Here is a 19,865-nt window from a genome sequence, read left to right as displayed (position 1 = left end):
TTATTTTAAAACAAAGCTGCTGTATACATAACTACAAAATGTCTGCTTAATTCAATAACTGGTGTAACCGTTATGCAGCAATTTGTTTGCAAAGCAATTTTGAGGTTTGACTGTAATGTACAGTAACATTCAAAAGTTTGTGAAGGGCATCTAGTTTCTATTTTAATATGTTTTAAAATGTACAGTAATTTATTCCTGTGATGGCAAAGCTGAGTTCCCAGCAGCCATTACTATAAGTGTCATATGATCCTTCAGGAATCACCAAGAAACATTTTGAACGCTAGTATATGTTATAGAATGAAACGGGGAGATAACATTAACCATAGTCTCAACAAACTTCCTGAGGGAATCCATGGCTTGCTAAATCTCTCCCTGGTTTTTAGGACTGTGAACTGAACAGCTATATACCAAGCACAAGAATAAAATGCATGACCATGCAGTAAATATGCAAATCTTTGAGACTGAAGGCAGAAGATAAAGTGTTTGGTTTATCAGCTAATCATAAGCCAAGACTAAATATGTGAGAGGTAGAACATCTTTCAGGCTACAGCTCTAAATGGTAAAGACAGCATGTTTACAGATGGAGAGAGCTGGCAAGAGAACGCACGAATAGCAGAAGGGCTAAACATGAAAAGACAAAGCAAGCGAGATAGAAGGAGAAGGAGAGAGGGCATGAAACAGCTAGACTGGGACACACAAACACACACACACAAACACACACACACAGAGAATGCATTGACTTCTATGGCAAAAGGAGTGAATTCTCCCCTGTGGTGACTCTTATTCTTGTTCTCCTCCAAAAGAGGAAGGCGGAGAGAGAAAGTAATTAATTTCCCTTCAGTGCAACGGGAGCACAATTTAACAGCTGAGAAAATGTCTGATTTCTGAGGGGAAAAACAAAAAAAGTCAAAGAGCCATTCCATGCTATGGTACCAGCATGCTCCAAGAAATGACAGAAAATAGCTGAAACTCAAGGGGGCAAAATAACAGATCAAAATGACTGCGGGGAAAAAAATGAGTTGGAGTAAAACTAAAGGATATGACAAATGATGTGGTTTGCCATTGTGATGAAGGTCATAAAACATATGCAATATCTGTCTATATGTGCCCATACATAGGCAAGTAGCATCATGTCCATTTGAATAAGCACTTTTTTGAATCCTCTTCAATTTTTTAAGCCTAGTAGACTATGAATGCAAGGCAAAATGCAAAAACAAAACAACTATACAGGACAAGCGGTTTGGAGAATCAATGCTAAAATGAAATGAAACAAACTAAAATACATTTTGTAATAAAATGTATACATCAACGCTACTTTTATTTTTGTAAAAAAAAAAATTTAAGCATTTATGCATAAGCCATTTTTACATTTTAAATAAATATATAATTTACTTATATATTAAAACAAAATATATGCATAGTTGCAACTTATGTGAAATGAATTTCAATCATTTAAGAATAAGCCATTATGTATGGAATGAATGAAAATATTGCAACAATTTCATCATATTGGCATGAAAGTCTCTAATTCCCACACTTCCTTTCACTCTCTTGCTGTCTACTGTCTCACTGTTATTCACTGATGTGAAAATCAGTTATGCTGACACCTCGGCCCGAGTATTTACAACACCATAATTCCATTCAACCACCATCCTACACATTCAACCCTGATGTCACATGGTTTATTTTACCGATCTCCTAGCTAGGTTTCTGGATGTTGATTGTGTTTCTTACATTGCTGTCTATGCAGGGTCAGAGAGCTCTCAGAATGCATCAAACATATCTTAATTTGTGTACCGAAGATGAACAAAGGTGTTACAGGTTTGGAAGGACATGATGGTGAGTAATGACAAAATTTTCCTTTAGGGGTGGAGTAACCCTTTCATAACCTGCCTATTAAACCCATTACAGCCAATCATGTTTGACCTACAGTACACTAATTATGATCTGAAAATAACCATTGAGGCAACACATAAACACAGCATGCATTCCAGAAACATATAAATCTCTGTCCTAACTGGATAAAAGGAGTACACTGTAAAAAATTACTCTTGAGGGTTTTAAATACAACCCATGAAAATCAGTTTAAAAATAATGGGTACATTCTACCTACACTATCTATTTTTTAACAGTATTAACTGCAAGACTAAAAAAATAAGTAAAATTTACCCCTAAATATTAGCTTTGGCACTGCAAAGTGCGCATGCGTCAACATCCAGGCGGGAATCGCGGGAGTCAACATTTTCCATGTCATTGGCGGTGGATGAACATTGATTGGTGAACCTACAGGTACGTTTTTGTTCAACTTGTTGATATCATCATCATGAATGCAAATGTTAAGTTGTTTAACGGTAAAATCTACCAGAAGAATAGTCATTTCTCTGCCTCTGACTTTACCAGAAGAATAGTCATTTCTCTGCCTCTGACGCACCAGCGAAACTGTTACACATGAGTGGTTGAACTTGAGCAAGTGACGAAAGAGAGCAATGGACGGTTGATGTAACGTTACTATACAGACGACAAGGCGTTCAAAGCAGAAAAATAGCAGTAAAGCTGTCAATGTGGTATGCTAGATAATTACTGTTAAAGTTTTCTTGCATTTATCTGTTGATATTGAGTTTTGTGTTAGAAGGGATCAATTTATAAAAGCCATTTTATTATTATCATCATTTACGGATTTATAATTAACATTTGCCTTTCTGTGGGCGTTTTTAAATTAATGTCTCTTTAAAAAATGTGTTTTGGGGGTTTATAAGATCCAAATTTATTGTCAAGTAATGTTAATCAGCCTATGTTTGAAAATAGTTGTTTGTATAAGTGCGTGCATCTTCCAATTCCTTTGTTCATGTGCTTCATTCGCAGTGTTGGGAAGGTTACTTTGGAAATGTAATAGGTTACAGATTACAAGTTACCCTGTTTAAATTGTAATAGTAGTGTAACTTTTTCAATTACTTTATTAAAGTAATGTAACTAATTACTTTTGAGTACTTTTTGATTACTTTTGTAAATTTGTGAAAATTAAAGAATAATAAATAAAAGCATATACATCAACTTAAATACAGTTATCTAATAAGCATGTGACGTATTCTGTGTAATAAAATCCTAAACATTGGTGTTTCTTTTAAACTGCTGTCTCTTTGTATATGATGATAGTTTTCTCAAAATAAGTAAAATGCACATGAAGTGACACAGAGCAGTTCTAGAAATTATGTTTATGTGCTCATGTACTCCTATATTGAGGCAGCAGAGGTTGAAAACACTGCGAGCTTCAGCAGGCCTATGTGTAGAAAATGAAACCATGTCTTTGCCATTAATTTACAGGAGGGGCGGACTGGGAAATAAAATCAGACTGGAAAATTCAAACTCATACAAACAAATTCATGGACAAAACTATTTTTTATCTATTTTAAATCTTTAATTTGGGGACATGCAAAATAATTAAAAGTTCTCTCCTGAACTGCACCTTCACTTTCATTTTTCTCTTCAGTCTCTTTATTTTGCCGTTATCCATCTCTCTCATGACTTTAATACTTAAGATTGAACAAAACTATACTTTACAATACAATACTCTCTACAATACTACAATATCTTTATAGAAAAATCCTATATATAATCCATATTTTTCCCTTACAAAAATTAACCATGCTTTTATTAGCCTATATAAAAGTAAAATAACCTTGAGTAATTTTTTTTTTTTTTTTTTGCAAATGGATTTGTATTTATTTTTAAATAAATACATTTGTAAAATAATTTTACATTTTTGGTTATCACAGTTAAACAATAGTAACCATTTTCTCTGGATTTATAGTTAAATATTAAAACGTTAATTTTCGTAAGGGTTGTGTTGTTGTCTGTCGTAGCTCCCCCTAAACCTATAAAAAAAATCTGAATTTTTTTCAGCTAAATTACTACTGTATCATTACAACAGATAATAATGATGTCCTTTATATAGTATTTTGAGTAATGACTGATGAGCAACGTGCTGCTGCTTGATTAAATAAATAAAAAAACAAAGACAAAAAAGCATCTTTACAGATGAAACTGACCTGAAACCCTGAACAGTAGTTCTGCTTCTCTGCTCCAGCTGTCCACTCTATTCTTTCTTTCTTTCTTTCTTTCTTTCTTTCTTTCTTTCTTTCTTTCTCTTTCTCTTTCTCTCTCTCTCTCTCTCTCCGTTTGGCGGAGGCGCGGAGAGCGCGCGAGTCATGACTAACAATTCATGATTTATTAGAGATTTAATTATCAAATGGCGGATTCGCAAATGATCGCTTTAGTACACTCGGCAGGCAACTATACAATAATGATATTAAATAGTGGGGCAAAATCGGCTGCCACGCCACCGGGAATTGTCCTGGTTCTCCCGGTGTCCAGTCCGCGCCTGATTTCCACAGACACGCAGAATGTGCAAGTCATATATTGCATTTTTGGGGCTTAATATTCACAGACACTAGTCCATGTCATGTTTTGATTCAAGTGTAGGCTACTGACCTACTTTTGATTTAGTCATCCTAAATGTGGCATATTCCGTCCGAGTTCCGTTAGGCATTCCGTTTTTATGACTGGATTCTATAAACCAGACTGTGTTTCCGCATCCCGGAAATTATTAGGGCGGTATGTCTCAGAATAGTCAGTGCAATTTGGGAAAGAAATCAGTTAAATCTGTATGTGGATGCGTGTAAATATTCAAATGTAATCCCCTTTGTAATCGTTAAAAATTTAATAAGTAACTGTAATTTAATTACTCATTTTTTCGTAGTAACTGTAACTAATTACAGTTACAATAATTTTGTAATTAAATTACGTAACGCCGTTACATGTAACTAGTTACTCCCCAACACTGTTCATTCGTGATCATTTATATTAAGTATTTAAAATGCAAAAATGTCAAACTTTTACTACTGTGATGTAAACAATACTGTGTACTAACTACTAACTGTGTGCTGGTGCCTAAGTGTTACGTTTAGAAATTTGGCATTACAGCTTATCGGCCTCCCACTGAGCACATGGTTAGCATTAATATGCAGCGATTAGCATGTGCTCTGTTAACGACAAAAAGCAAAGGATTGAAAATATGTCATTTTTTTATGTTCCTAATGTGATCTGTAACATAGGCCTAACAGTTGTAATGTTTTTATAATTGATATATGTGTTTGAGTTAACTTGGATTTTCAAATACATTGTACTAACTTCTAGTTGGTGGAATTATTTAGAAAAATATGAAAAATATAAATGGATATGAATATAAATTATGTACAATTCATTTTACAGGAGTGTGATAATCTAATAATTTCAATATCCTGTTTCCGACATATTTTTTTCTGCTGCAGAAAGATCTATATGAAGAAGAAAGAAGAATTCATAGCAGTTATCAAGACAAGTTAACTTCAGACCCCCAACTAACCACTGAGTCAATGGATGTTCTAGCTTATTGGAAATGAATTGGCTGTGCAAAATATGTAACTTTACATCATCCAAACGATTGGATCTATTAAAACACTACAGATTGCAACATGGGCATTTTAGTCGAAGCCAGTCCATACCCTGTCTACATTCGAATTGCCTTTAGGCGAATTCACCTTTAGGACATGGGGTGCGTTACGGACACATTTGTCCAGATTTCATCCACAGACATCTAATCCAGGCCAGCTCCTTTCATTCACATGCATAGTGTGTAAATCAAGCCATTTCCACACAGAAAGACAATATTTTGAGCACATGGGTGGTCATCTTAAAAAGCATGAAACTGTGCCTTGTGTTTTCCGAGACTCTGATTACAAAACAAATGTTTACACAACCTTTCACAGTCATAAAAGCAGGAAACACAGCCCCCATTCAGTGGAAGATTTTAAGACCATTGTTTGTCAAGAACACCAAAGCCAGATTCATGAAGAAAGCGATTCTCTTGAAACTGAAAACTACTGTGGCTTTGTCCTTAAGGAGGATGAAGACATGAGCGAAACAATTGTCAAGAGACTGGGCTTGCTCATCCTTAAATTGGAGTGCATTTTTAATGTGTCTAATACATGCATAGATGTAGTAGTAGAGGAACTTAATTTCCTTACATCGTCTGCATCTGGCCCTGTTATAAAAAACATTATACTGAACACTCTAAAGAGGCATGGCTGCATTTTCGAAGATTCTGTAATTTCAGAACTGGTTAAAGATCTTTGCCAGCTTAACCCTTTCTGTGCAGCTTTAGGATTGGACGGGCCTTTAAGTACACACTATAAAAGAGAACAATTTATAAAGGAGCATCTTTCACTGACTGAGCCAGTTGAGTACATACTTGATTGCAGCAAGAATGCAACCTTACAGTATGTTCCGATTCTCCCATTATTGTCTCAACTTTTGAACAATGGACACATTCAGGACACAATTTTACACAACCGAGGCCCTGCAGTTCACGGGTCTCCGAGGCTCTTCAGTTTTCTATTAAAATGTTTTGGTAAGAACATAAAAACAAACACATATTAATTGGCCTGAATAGTGTTCCTCATTCATATGAAATACTAACAGCAGCAGAGATAGCGAGCTTGGGGTTTTAGCAGAGAACACTGAACTTCTTAGATTAAATAAGGTTACAGGTCTAATACTCTACCAGGCTTCATCAATGTCCCTGACAATGTTCTCAGTGTAGATGGTGGGTTGAAAAACATAAAAGCTAACCGGTGACAAAGTAATACACAAGGTTAAAGGGTTCCATTGGCCTTATGGAATTCCCCTAGGAAGACTAGTCAGTGCACACTTAGTAGAAGAAGCACTCAAGATGACATGTGCTCAAAATGCCAGACAATAAATAAATAAGTAAATAACATAATATAAAACTGCAACCATGCACAAGACAATTTTTTGGGGAAAAGAAAAACTAGAAACAAAACACAAAATGAAACAAAAACAAAGCAAAGCAAAGCACAAAAAAAACAAGGCAAGGCAAAACCAAAGATAAAACAACAAACCACACACAGACAAAACAAAGAAAAAAATTTTTTAACAACACATTTACCGGGAAAATTATTTTCATTTACTATATTGAATTAAATTCACATTAAAAGTAATTGGACATTTTCTGTAGAGCATGATATTTCAGTAGAGAAAGCAGGCATGTTTTTTAGTGGAGAACTTCTCTGAGGTGCTACTTTAAATGCCCTCTGCTAAGCTTCATCTATTTCCTTGACAGCATTCTCAAGTGTAGATGACGGGTCAAAAAACCCATAAGCTAATCAGTGACAAAGTCGAAGGGTCCCTGGGACCATCTTCACCTCCACTCAAATACAAAATCCCCCTAGAGAGACTAGTCAGTGTGCACACTTAGTAGAATACACGCCTAAACCTGAAGCAATGACAGCGTGTGCTAAAAGCATAGCCAGACATATCCACACTATATTCACCCACACACAATTCTGAGAGAAAGAACGACAGAGACAGGGAGGATAGAAGAGGACAAAACACGGAATAAAGCGGGTCTGTTTCGCTGAACTACATCCACACACATCAGCACGAGGGCAGGAGGGAAAGTTGAAAATAAAATAATATGACATATCCTCCGCCCTCCCGTATCCCATCATCCTTTAAAACAGACCCCAGGGGAGACGACGAGTGCCTGTGCTGGTGCAACCATTCTCCCTGCTTCAGAGCATCTGCCCACGCCACCAAAAGACAATCTGTGTGTGTGCGTGCGGAGGGGGATCCTTAGACAAATTGAATGAGTTTGCGGCAGTGCCATCAAGCTACGCCACACTTCAAGGCATCCACCCACTCCAATGCCTCCCACCTGCAGGAAATCTCCCTGCCACATGCAGACACACAACAACTGCACATTTATGGGTTAGTTTGGTATGTGTGTGTCCGTGTATTTGCACTCGAGTCCGTCAGTGTGGAAATTCTCATATACAGGGATTTGCGGTGTTGGAGCAAGCTGCTCATTTTTACTCGGCTGGGCTCCATCTCAGCCTGTGACAGCTAATGGTTGCCTACCCACACACATAAACATACCACTCCAACCATGAGGAGCTTTTAGTTAAATGGCACCAAATAGTAAAAGGCTGTTTGTCTGAGGAAAAAAATATAATCTTGAAGGAAATATAAAGGACTTCTTCAGTTGTTTTGCCTTATCTATCTAAATGCAAAAAGAGCAGATGGTTAGCAAGCCGGCATTGGCAGTTGTGGCTCTCTGGATGCTGTAAACATCAGAAATGGCTGGCTTGTAATTACCAGCATTTAACTGGACAGAACAAGAGCGGGTCCCTTTTGTCTTATGGCATGCTTGTACTTCAATGGCTACAAAGCTTCTAATCAGTCAGGCTGGTGCTGGGAAGGAGACAGGAAGTAGTGTTGCTGAGGAGGAGATGGACCTCTATTGATCGTTGTAGTATTTAGGCACAATAAGTGCACAGTGACAAGCCGAATCGGCTTGTACTTGTGATTGTAGTTATATTTAGACGTGCTAGCTAGCCCAAATGCACTTGAACGCTTATGAATAGGTTTACACATCAATGCAAAGGGATAAAGAATTGGACATGCACGTGCACACACACATACATTCACAAACTGTCTAATCTTCCCAAGTTGCTGAGGGGCGAACTGACCTGAGAGGCAACAGACAGCCACTCATCAGGGGGAGGAGCGAAAGAGAAGTAGAAAAGGTGGGCATAAAGAGAATTCTAGGGAATCAACACCAGCTCTCTTTTTCTAAAAGGAAGAGTACAGAGCAGATCTCTCAAAGAGAAAACAGCTAAAGACGGGCAGCTGCACAGAACTCCCACGTGAGCCTGTCGGGTTAGTTCAGGTCCTGGATTCGGATTGGTTAATAGAGCTTCCAGTTATGATAAAATACATTTAGACTATGATGAGTATAAATGACATATGGAATGATAAATAGAATGATATATGAACAGAAAGAACTAGTACAACTGGAACACAAATAGAGTGATAGATAGAAATAGAGTAATAGGTAAGATGATAGACAGACAGACAGACAGACGGAACGATAGAGAGAACAACAGATCAACAAACAGAATGAAGAATGATAGAACAACAGACAGACAGATACACAGATAAAGCTGAAAAAATGAAAGAATTATTAAAAGAAAAATAGATATAGATATAAAAACAGATAGATATAACTAGATATAAATAGATAAATAGACATAACTATAGATAGATAGATAGATAGATAGATAGATAGATAGATAGATAGATAGATAGATAGATAGATAGATAGATAGATAGATAGATAGATAGATAGATAGATAGATAGATAGATAGATAGATAGATAGATAGATAGATAGATAGACCCTGAAAGTCAGTGGAGTCCAAGACTAAAACCACATTGGACTTATCAATTTATGGGTAAACAATCTATTTATTTTCTTTCCATTTCAGTTCTGTGAGTTTCATTCATCTCCACGCTCATGTCCATGCTCACTAACCAAAAGTAAACCTGCATATGCAAGTCATCAGTAGAGTACAGAGTCAAAGTGTTTGGGCAGCTTACACTGGTAAAATACAGGCCGGCCCTGGTGGGATTAGATTAGTACCTCTGGCCTCCAACCTGGCCAATGTCAATTACAACACTCAGCAATTTTCTGAGACTGATCTCCGGTCCAGCAAGAAAACAGCTGAAAAAGAAAGTGAGAGAGAGCACAGATATCTAAGAGCTGACCAAACCAGGCAGATGTGGCTCATATAAAAACAGATATTTCATCTTCCTCTGATTTCCTCTCCATAACACCACTCTGAAGAGTATGTGCAGACAGAATACAAGCAAATGAATAATAAATAACTTATGCATAATGAATAAATTAAGGCCATCCTGAGCATAGAGCAGGGAGGAAATGTCCTTAAAAGGGATTAATCCATAATTAACATCTTGTTTTTCTATTTATCAAACGAAAGGGATTCGTGGTGGAACTGAATAAACTCCAGACTCCACCGGCTCGTGGACTGAGGATGAAACAGTCAGTAAGAGGACAGACTCAGTTGGGCCTGAACATCAGAGGAAATGTGAACCATGTGATTTCTGCAAACTTATCATACAGGTTCAGTTCGAGTTCTATAAATGTCTTTCAGTCAAAAACAGAGAGAAATCCTAATGCACCTTTCAAGGGTGCTTTGCAACACATCTGCACATAACCTGCAGAAATTACTAGACCAGTATAAATGAAACACTAGGTTGATTTATCCTGGTTTATGGTAGGGCTGTGCAATTAATCACATGCAAATGTCATGTATATCTAGTCAGTAAAGGCCAGTAAAGGCATTCACTACACATAGTTCACTGAAAAGCAAGGAGTTATCGCATTCGAAATCTAATTCTGTTCATCTGTGATTATGAACACGATATTGCCTAATTGTTAGTGAACTTTGTCTATGTGTAATGAATACCACTCAATCTGAAAGCAGTTGATGTAGATTTACTACATGACAATCACATGTGATTAATTGCACAACCCTAGTTTATGGTGGATAGATATTGCTGGTCAGGGGCCGATATAACTTATAACCAGAATAGAAATGGTTTTCAAAAGCAAAACTTAACTAGTTAATATAGTTAACCATCCTAAATGATCCAGAACAACAGAATAGCATTCTGAGGTCCTGCAATCAGAACACAACAACAAAAAATATGTTGCTAATTTAGTTGTCAATTAATAAACATTTAGCTGCTAATAATAATAATATTGCTGTTATTATTATTATTATACACTAAATGAAAAGTGCCTTTTTTAATACATCACTATTAGGCAAGCACCCCATCTTGTTTCTGTGGCTCAAGAGGCCTATAAGGTCAGTGTTGAGTACAACTCATTCTTTTCATTCACTGAAGATGATGTCTCAGGAGGGATGAAAGACAGTGTTGAAATGGTGAGCTGGTGAAAAGCAGGCAAGAAAGAGGACTGGGGGGTGGGGGGCTTGAGACATGTCGTGCCTGGCCTTTGGAAGGAGTATAAAATGTCTTATTAATATTCATTGACCTACTGCCTAACTTCCACTGTTTCCCCAGTTCCCTGCCTAAGAAGTGATAGAGGTCGTTCGGTTTAAAAAGACAGGAGAGGAAGGGATGGGGAGGAGAGGAGAGAATCAAGAGACATAAAAGTACGAGCCAAATCAAGATACCCTGTGCATAAGAACAATTGAACCTCTGTATCCATAAGAGGGAGATTTTCTGGTAATGCCGACAGACACCCACACACACCAAATCCTTTTTGCTCCATATAAAGATGGCGGCTCCCAGCTGGAGGGCCCTTGAGTTTCCAAAAAATGATACTCCAGGGCGTAATCTCTGTACCTCTTCAGCGGCCTGTGATGCGCGCTCTAGCATGGCGCTGCATGCTTATGTCAGTGAATGCATGATGTGTGTGCCGGTGCAGAAGTGTGTGTCAGCATGACTGCACGCAAAAGCCGAAGGGATCTGATGTCTGTGGATCTTTTTGGAGCTTTGGTTCTAAAACTTTACAAAGATGCTGCTGCAAGAATATATAAAGAAGGCCTGGCAGCTGCAATCTATGGGCTTGATTTGGTGATACAGAATATACAGGAATTTTCCTGCACTGAAAACAAATATAGAGTTTACATAAATGGCCACTGTAAATGAAATACTGATAGCTATTTCTATAAATATAAACTAGCATTGTATATTTAGCCTAATCTCAATGCATTGGGTTACACAAACTATGTAACATGAATCACACTTCACAAAACCAGGCGATAGCAATCAGATTAAGGCAACAATGAAATGTGAGCTAGCTTTTAGACAGGAACAAAAACTAGCTAAAAATATCAATCAGAAATAATGTGTTTCCAATATATTTGAAGGGAAATGTGTGAACCGGACAATTGCTTGCAACAACCATGAAGTCAACCAGTTAGATCAGAAAGGTCAGCCATCATTTGGACTAAACCAGAAAAACTTGTTTGAACTTTTCGTAATCTTTTAAATACAGTCAATTACTGAAGTTTTCTGTGCAATATTAAGACTACATTAACTAAGCTGCAGATGCTTAGATGATTAACTAAAACTTATATTTCCTAAAAAAAAATCCTAAAAATTTGGTGTCTGTAATTTTTTGTAAAAAGTAAAAACATTTAACTTTTGATATTTTAGTGGAGTCTGTGGATTCATTGAGTAACTATAATCACCTGATGTATGTCGTTTGTTATATAACTACTGAGAGACAAAGAATTGTCGGTGATGAAGGCAGATAGACAAAACTGAAATGCTTGTCTTTTTTATCCCCTGCTTTTCTTTGATCCCAATAAGATTTAAAGAGTCAAAAACAAAAGTGAATCCCATTGCAAAAAACAAAAAAACACCTGAACAATCCACATCCTGGCATTCGCATAGCAGGCAAAGTAAAAAAAAGCCTTTAATTATAAGACAGGGCTACATATTAAAAAAACACCAACACCCTGAAGAAGGTCTGCTTGGGCTCATACGTGTTGGTGTTTTTTAATATGTAGCTCTGTCTTATAGTTAAAGGCTTTTTACTTTGCTTGCTATGCTAGTGTCAGGATGTTGATTTTTCTGTTTTTTTGCAATGGGATCTACTTTTTGTTTTTCGACAATTTGTTCCCTCTCTGGAGCACCCATAGTCTTGCTTGTGATTACATGATGCGACCTTGGTCAAGATTTTTTTCTAAGATTTAAAGAATGCAGACCAATCTTAGTAATGTTCAAAGAAAAACAACAACAAACACAACAACAACAACTTTTCTATTTTAATACATTTTAAAATGTAATTTATTCCTGTGATGGCCAGGCTGAATTTTCTGCAGACATTACTCCAGTCTTCAATGTCACATCATCCTTCAGAAATCATTCTAATATGATGATTTGGTACATTATTATAAATTTTGAAAACAGCTGCTTATTATTTTTGTGAAAACCATGATATAGTTTTTCAAGAATCTTTGACAAATAGAAAGCTGAAAAGAACAGCATTTACTGGAAATTAATTTTTACTGGCACCAAACTTTTGAACACTACTGTATATAATTATTAATTCATACATTTATATAAACTATTAAATAATCAACAATCACTATAATAACTGTACTGGAACACTACCAACACAGACCTCCTCAAACATTGATGCTTTTTGTTGTAAAGGCATTGCAGTAAGACAAAATCCCAAGCTTTGCCTGTCTCTCACCTGATCCACGTTCACTGTAGCTATAATATGAAACATCAATATCTGTATCACACTGTGAATGTCCAAGCATTTGAAACTACACTTTTACTCTTGTATGCTAAAGAGAAATGCAAGCTTTACTCCGAAGTATTCTTGACATGCTGCCACCTGGAAAACATGCATAATGGCATTTAATATTTCAATATTTGAATAATAAAAGCCATTTGTGTTGATATTTCAGACTCTACCACATATTTAATTCATTATGCATGCGTATGGGAGGGGCTCATGAATATTCAGAGAAGGGTTGAGGGGGTGTACCACTTGAGTGCACTACAAGGTTGAGAGTTTCTGTGAAAAACCATTTGTTTTTCAGCAAACCAACAGTCATTACATTACCAAAGAACACAGCAGAGACTCAATCACTACATCAATGATAATCACATCCTTTATTCCCAGAACAGCCTGAATTTTGGGTTATAATGCTATTAGGCCAAATGTGAGACAAAATGACAAGTCACAAATGACTTCTGTGCAAATATGACCACAAAGAGGACATTTTAGTGGTTACTTTGTTTCTTTTTCTGCCAGGCAGCCTTTCCTCCTGAAACTCTCCAAAATTTCTTTCCACATATCAATAAAATGGGGTTTGATTAGGGATGCACACAACTAAATGGACACAATTTGAGAGCTGAGACTTAGCCTCTTATCAAAAGCAACAAAACACAAAGCTCTTTACAATTACTGGATTGGGGTGTGCTACAAATAATGTTGTGAAGGGTGAAGGGAAAAAATGCAGACCTGGCAACCCTGATTTGAACAATCGTACATTTTTAAGGTGTTTTTGATTTGATACTTTTTTTTACTGATTATTGACTCACCCCCATGTCATCCAAGGTGTTTATGGGATTTTTCAGGTTTTTGAGGAAAATATTCCAAGGATTTTCTCCATATAGTGGCCTTCAATGGGAGACAACAGGTTGAAAGTATAAATTGCAGACACAAAGCTCTTTACAATTACTGGATGGGGGTGTGCTACAAATAATGTAAGACATCAACATCTTGGATGACATGGGGGCTAGTAAATTATCAGGAAATTTTTATTCTGGATGTGAACTAATCCTTTGATAGGCCCTGAAAACAGGCACTGGGCAAGGTTTTTTTTTTTTTTTTGCAATCTGTCCAGTTTTAGTGAGCCTCTTTCCAGTGTTGTCTCTGAAAGCAGCTGAACATGGACAATGTTATCGATGACACTGTCGTTACGGGTGGTTGTTTTCCAGTTACTGTAGAGCTGCCAATGTTTTTGTTTTTCGCACCATTGTCTGTAAGCTCTAGAGACTGTTGTGCATGAAAATCCCCCGAGATTAGCAGGTTCTGAGACACTCAAACCAGCCCAGGGAGATGAGGTGGAAATGGAATCTGAAAATGATGCGAGACAGACTAAAACTCACCTCGATTTCATGGGCATCACGGCTTAACCTGTTGAAGCGTGTTCAGAAAACCGATAAGCCACACTTCCAACAATGTCTACAATGTACAATCTGAGGTAGGAAGAATATTGTGCTATTTATGTGCTATAAAGCACAAATTTTGTGTATTGATATATATGTATATATATATATATATATATATATATATATATATATATATATATATATATATATATATATAATGTCAAGCCCTGTATATATATATATATATATATATATATATATATAGGTCCTTCTCAAAAAATTAGAATATTGTGATAAAGTTCATTATTTTCCATAATGTAATGATAAAAATTAAACTTTCATATATTTTAGATTCATTGCACACCAACTGAAATATTTCAGGTCTTTTATTGTTTTAATACTGATGATTTTGGTATACAGCTCATGAAAACCCAAAATTCCTATCTCAAGAAATTAGCATATTTCATCCGACCAATAAAAGAAAAGTGTTTTTAATACAAAAAAAGTCAACCTTCAAATAATTATGTTCAGTTATGCACTCAATACTTGGTCGGGAATCCTTTTGCAGAAATGACTGCTTCAATGCGGCGTGGCATGGAGGCAATCAGCCTGTGGCACTGCTGAGGTGTTATGGAGGCCCAGGATGCTTCGATAGCAGCCTTAAGCTCATCCAGAGTGTTGAGTTTTGCGTCTCTCAACTTTCTCTTCACAATATCCCACAGATTCTCTATGGGGTTCAGGGCAGGAGAGTTAGCAGGCCAATTGAGCACAGTAATACCATGGTCAGTAAACCATTTACCAGTGGTTTTGGCACTGTGAGCAGGTGCCAGGTCGTGCTGAAAAACAAAATCTTCATCTCCATAAAGCTTTTCAGCAGATGGAAGCATGAAGTGCTCCAAAATCTCCTGATAGCTAGCTGCATTGACCCTGCCCTTGATAAAATACAGTGGACCAACACCAGCAGCTGACATGGCACCCCAGACCATCACTGACTGTGGGTACTTGACACTGGACTTCAGGCATTTTGGCATTTCCTTCTCCCCAGTCTTCCTCCAGACTCTGGCACCTTGATTTTCGAATGACATGCAAAATTTGCTTTCATCCGAAAAAAGTACTTTGGACCACTGAGCAACAGTCCAGTGCTGCTTCTCTGTAGCCCAAATGGCTTGACCTGGGGAATGCGGCACCTGTAGCCCGTTTCCTGCACACGCCTGTGCACGGTGGCTCTGGATGTTTCTACTCCAGACTCAGTCCACTGCTTCCGCAGGTCCCCCAAGGTCTGGAATCGGTCCTTCTCCACAATCTTCCTCAGGGTCCGGTCACCTCTTCTCATTGTGCAGCGTTTTTTTGGCACACTTTTTCCTTCCCACAGACTTCCCACTGTGGTGCCTTGATACAGCACTCTGGGAACAGCCTATTCGTTCAGAAATTTCTTTCTGTGTCTTTCCCTCTTGCTTGAGGGTGTCAATGATGGCCTTCTGGACAGCAGTCAGGTCAGCAGTCTTACCCATGATTGCGGTTTTGAGTAATGAACCAGGCTGGGAGTTTTTAAAAGCCTCAGGAATCTTTTGCAGGTGTTTAGAGTTAATTAGTTGATTCAGATGATTAGGTTAATAGCTCGTTTAGAGAACCTTTTCATGATATGCACATTTTTTGAGATAGGAATTTTGGGTGTTCATGAGCTGTATGCCAAAATCATCAGTATTAAAACAATAAAAGACCTGAAATATTTCAGTTGGTGTGCAATGAATCTAAAATATATGAAAGTTTAATTTTTATCATTACATTATGGAAAATAATGAACTTTATCACAATATGCTAATTTTTTGAGAAGGACCTGTATATGTATACAGGGCTTGACATTAACAACCGCCAACACAACAAATGCGGGAGGATTTTGCTCTTGGCGGGTAACAGGCATTTCAACTAGCCACTTTGGCGGGTTGAATTGTAGTGTTTTTAAAAGGCATCTGAAATAAGCCATATTGCAGTGTGACACTACGACACTACAACTCCCATGAATATTAGATGCACACTAGTGATGCGTGGGTCGTTTTTTTTTCCAACCCGCGGGTCCCGCTTTTATGAAGGTTATGAGGCGGCCTATTATAATTCAGCTATCAAACTGCCCAGCTATTTCACTTCAGCAATGCATTTCACAGCGCGCGTAAATAAGGATTAGCGCATGTAGCCGGTGAAGTCACTATCCACAAACAGACGCACATCGTCTGCAGAGTCACTATCCACAAACAGACCCACATCGTCTGCAGATATAAGGTATTTCATTGCACTTTAACAAGTAATCTAAACGGCCTATATATGTGCAATATTTTAAACGAGCCCTCAGTAACTGAGTTTAAAGCCACAGTTATGTTAGTGTGCATCTCATTCTTGTTTCTGTTGCGGTGTGTGGTGCATCGAGCTCGTCATGGGGTGCGTGGTCCGGAGCACTGTATGACTGGTGCATCAGTTCAATTCAACTTTTCTCCAAATATATGAACTTACCTGTTTTGAATAGCCTACTTTATATTTAACATGTTTGTTTATGTCCAATATTAGTATAAACTGTTGGACTTCAAATTAAATCTACTATTGATTTTCACTGTTGACTGATTTTGCAGAACATTTAGACTGATAACTTCCGTGCACAGATGCGGCAAATTTGTGACGTGCGATATGACAGTTGCGTCTGACTATATATGAACTAGCTGTTTTAAATACAGTATTTTTATATTTAACGTTAGTTTATCAGTATGTTTGAAAGTATTTTTTTTTCCGATTATTGATGATTCCGGCTCTCTCTCGGGCACCTGCGTGGTTTAAAACACCAAATAGTTATGCTATGACAAGAACAAAGAGTCTCTCTCTTGCTGCTCCCATGCACAATAATATTGAAAGGTCGATCTGATCTGATCTGTTCTGATCTACAACAGTGTTTTGAGTCCAACTTTTGAGTTCAGTTTAGAGTGAGATTCTGGGGGCGTGGCTTTGTTATGGGGGAGGGGCTTAGTGAGGGGCGTGGCTTGGTATGGAAAAAAATACAAACACAAAATCCTTGCATTAGCAGAAGTGTGGACGGCTGATACAAGCATTTTTTTCTTGCCTGTCCCTGACACTTTAGATAACATCCTATAACAGAAAATTCTAATTTATCCATACTGACACCGCCAAATATCAAATATCTGACTTGACATTCTGTTTAGAAAACAATAATTAACATTTACTACTAGGCATTAGGGCTGTCAAAATGGCTGAAAAACTAAATTCGAATTTTTTTACTTGTATATTATCAAAATTCCAATTATATTCGAATTTAAAATGCATAATTTCAGTTAGGGTGAAGAGAAGCTTTTTGCTTCTATCCTGAATCCACAAGAGGGCGCATCGAGCAAAATATTACTAATGCACGTTTAATAAATGCATTAGAATACATGAGTGTTAAGTGAATAATATTTAAAAAATGTTTATAAACCAATTATAATTAAGTTGCTTAAACAGCTTCATGTATACATGCATAGTTTAATACAGAGCGCGGAAAGCCAATCACAGAGTCCATTTTACATTTAAAAACATGAGATGCAGTGGGATGGGAAAAACCCACCATAAATTCTCGAGATAAGTTTTTTAAAATTTAATTTGAATTTTACATGGCTTTCTAAACATCCGGCTCTCTTGTGAGAGACGCGAGTGTGCGAAATGCGTTCTATGTGAACAGCTTGATTTAGGTTTTGATGTAAACAACATCTTCTCCACATTGTTGTTTTTTTTTGCGCAATATTTTGAAAGAACATCGCTGCAGCACTGCATCTAGTGGCTTTGGAAAGGCTAACAAGAAAATTATAATGCAATGAAACTTACATTATCATCGCATCTCGAGCTGCACTGATAAAGGCCAAAATATACTTGGGCCGTCCGCATTCACGCACCGTCTGCAATATGTCATTTTCATCATCAAGAGGGCTCGCGGACAGCGGCACCCCCCGCCCTCGTGCAGGCAATTTATGAGACGTACAACAGAGCACGCACGAGGTGAATGATGAGACAGAAGTGGTACTGCGTGTCGAGCTCATCCGTATTTGGAAAGTTTGGAATGTGAAGTATACCCGGGCAGGGCCTTAAAGCAGCCTCCTTTTTTATTTCAAATTCGTGAACATCTACCTCAAATGCTGCAAAAGCAGAACTGTTAAAATCATCAAAAACTCCGTCCACCCCAGTAACCATCTTTTCACTTTGCTGCCATCTGGTAAGGGCTTCCGCAGCCTGATGGCAAAATCCGAGAGACTTAGGAGGAGTTTCTTTCCCCAGGCCATCAGGCTTCTAAACTCAAACCAGCCTCTTAACATCTTCACTTAATATTCACTTTATCAGTAAGATGTTCATCATTCACTACCTCACATTGACTTACTGAAAGTGTCAACCTGTTTGCACATTTGCCTCTTGTACATTCCTGTGTATCTTAATATTTAAGACTACAGTATAACGCATATTATGCACATTGCCTCTTGTACATCCCTGGGTATCTTAATATTTAAGACTACAGTGTACTTTCATGCACATTATTTCAGAATCAGAATCAGAATGAGCTTTATTGGCAGGTATGTTCACACATACGAGGAATTTGTTTTCGTGACAGAAGCTCCGCAGTGCAACACAACAGCGACAGAACAAAAAACACAATAGGAATAAAAAATACAAAAAAATACAAATAGGTGGGTAAGGAATGACAATATACAAACTGACAATGTATGGCAGGTATATTACAATGAGCATTTATGTATGTACATGTATATTTTGTGCAAAAAATGAAGTTATCGCTAAGTATGTAAGATAAATAAGTGTAGTGTGTATAAATATAAATAGTGTGGTGTGTTTCACACTTATTATCAGCTGTTCATAAGATGGATTGCCTGAGGGAAGAAACTGTTCCTGTGTCTGGTCGTTCTGGTGTTCAGAGCTCTGTAGCGTCGACCAGATGGCAACAGTTCAAAGAGGGAGTGTGCTGGATGTGAGGGGTCAAGAGTGATTTTGCCAGCCCTTTTGCTCACTCTGGATAAGTACAGTTCTTGAATAGAAGGGAGGGTTGTACCGATGATTCGCTCAGCAGTCCGGACTACCCTCTGTAGCCTTCTGAGGTTCGATTTAGAAGCTGAGCTGAACCAGACAGTTACTGAAGTGCAGAGGATGGATTCGATGATGGTGGAGTAGAACTGTTTCAGCAGCTCCTGTGGCAGGTTAAACTTCCTCAGCTGGCGAAGGAAGTACAACCTCTGCTGGGCCTTT

This window comes from Carassius carassius, chromosome 27 (assembly GCF_963082965.1).
Source record: "Carassius carassius chromosome 27, fCarCar2.1, whole genome shotgun sequence".
NCBI classification, from domain to species: domain Eukaryota; kingdom Metazoa; phylum Chordata; class Actinopteri; order Cypriniformes; family Cyprinidae; genus Carassius; species Carassius carassius.
This window is presented reverse-complemented; position numbering follows the sequence as displayed.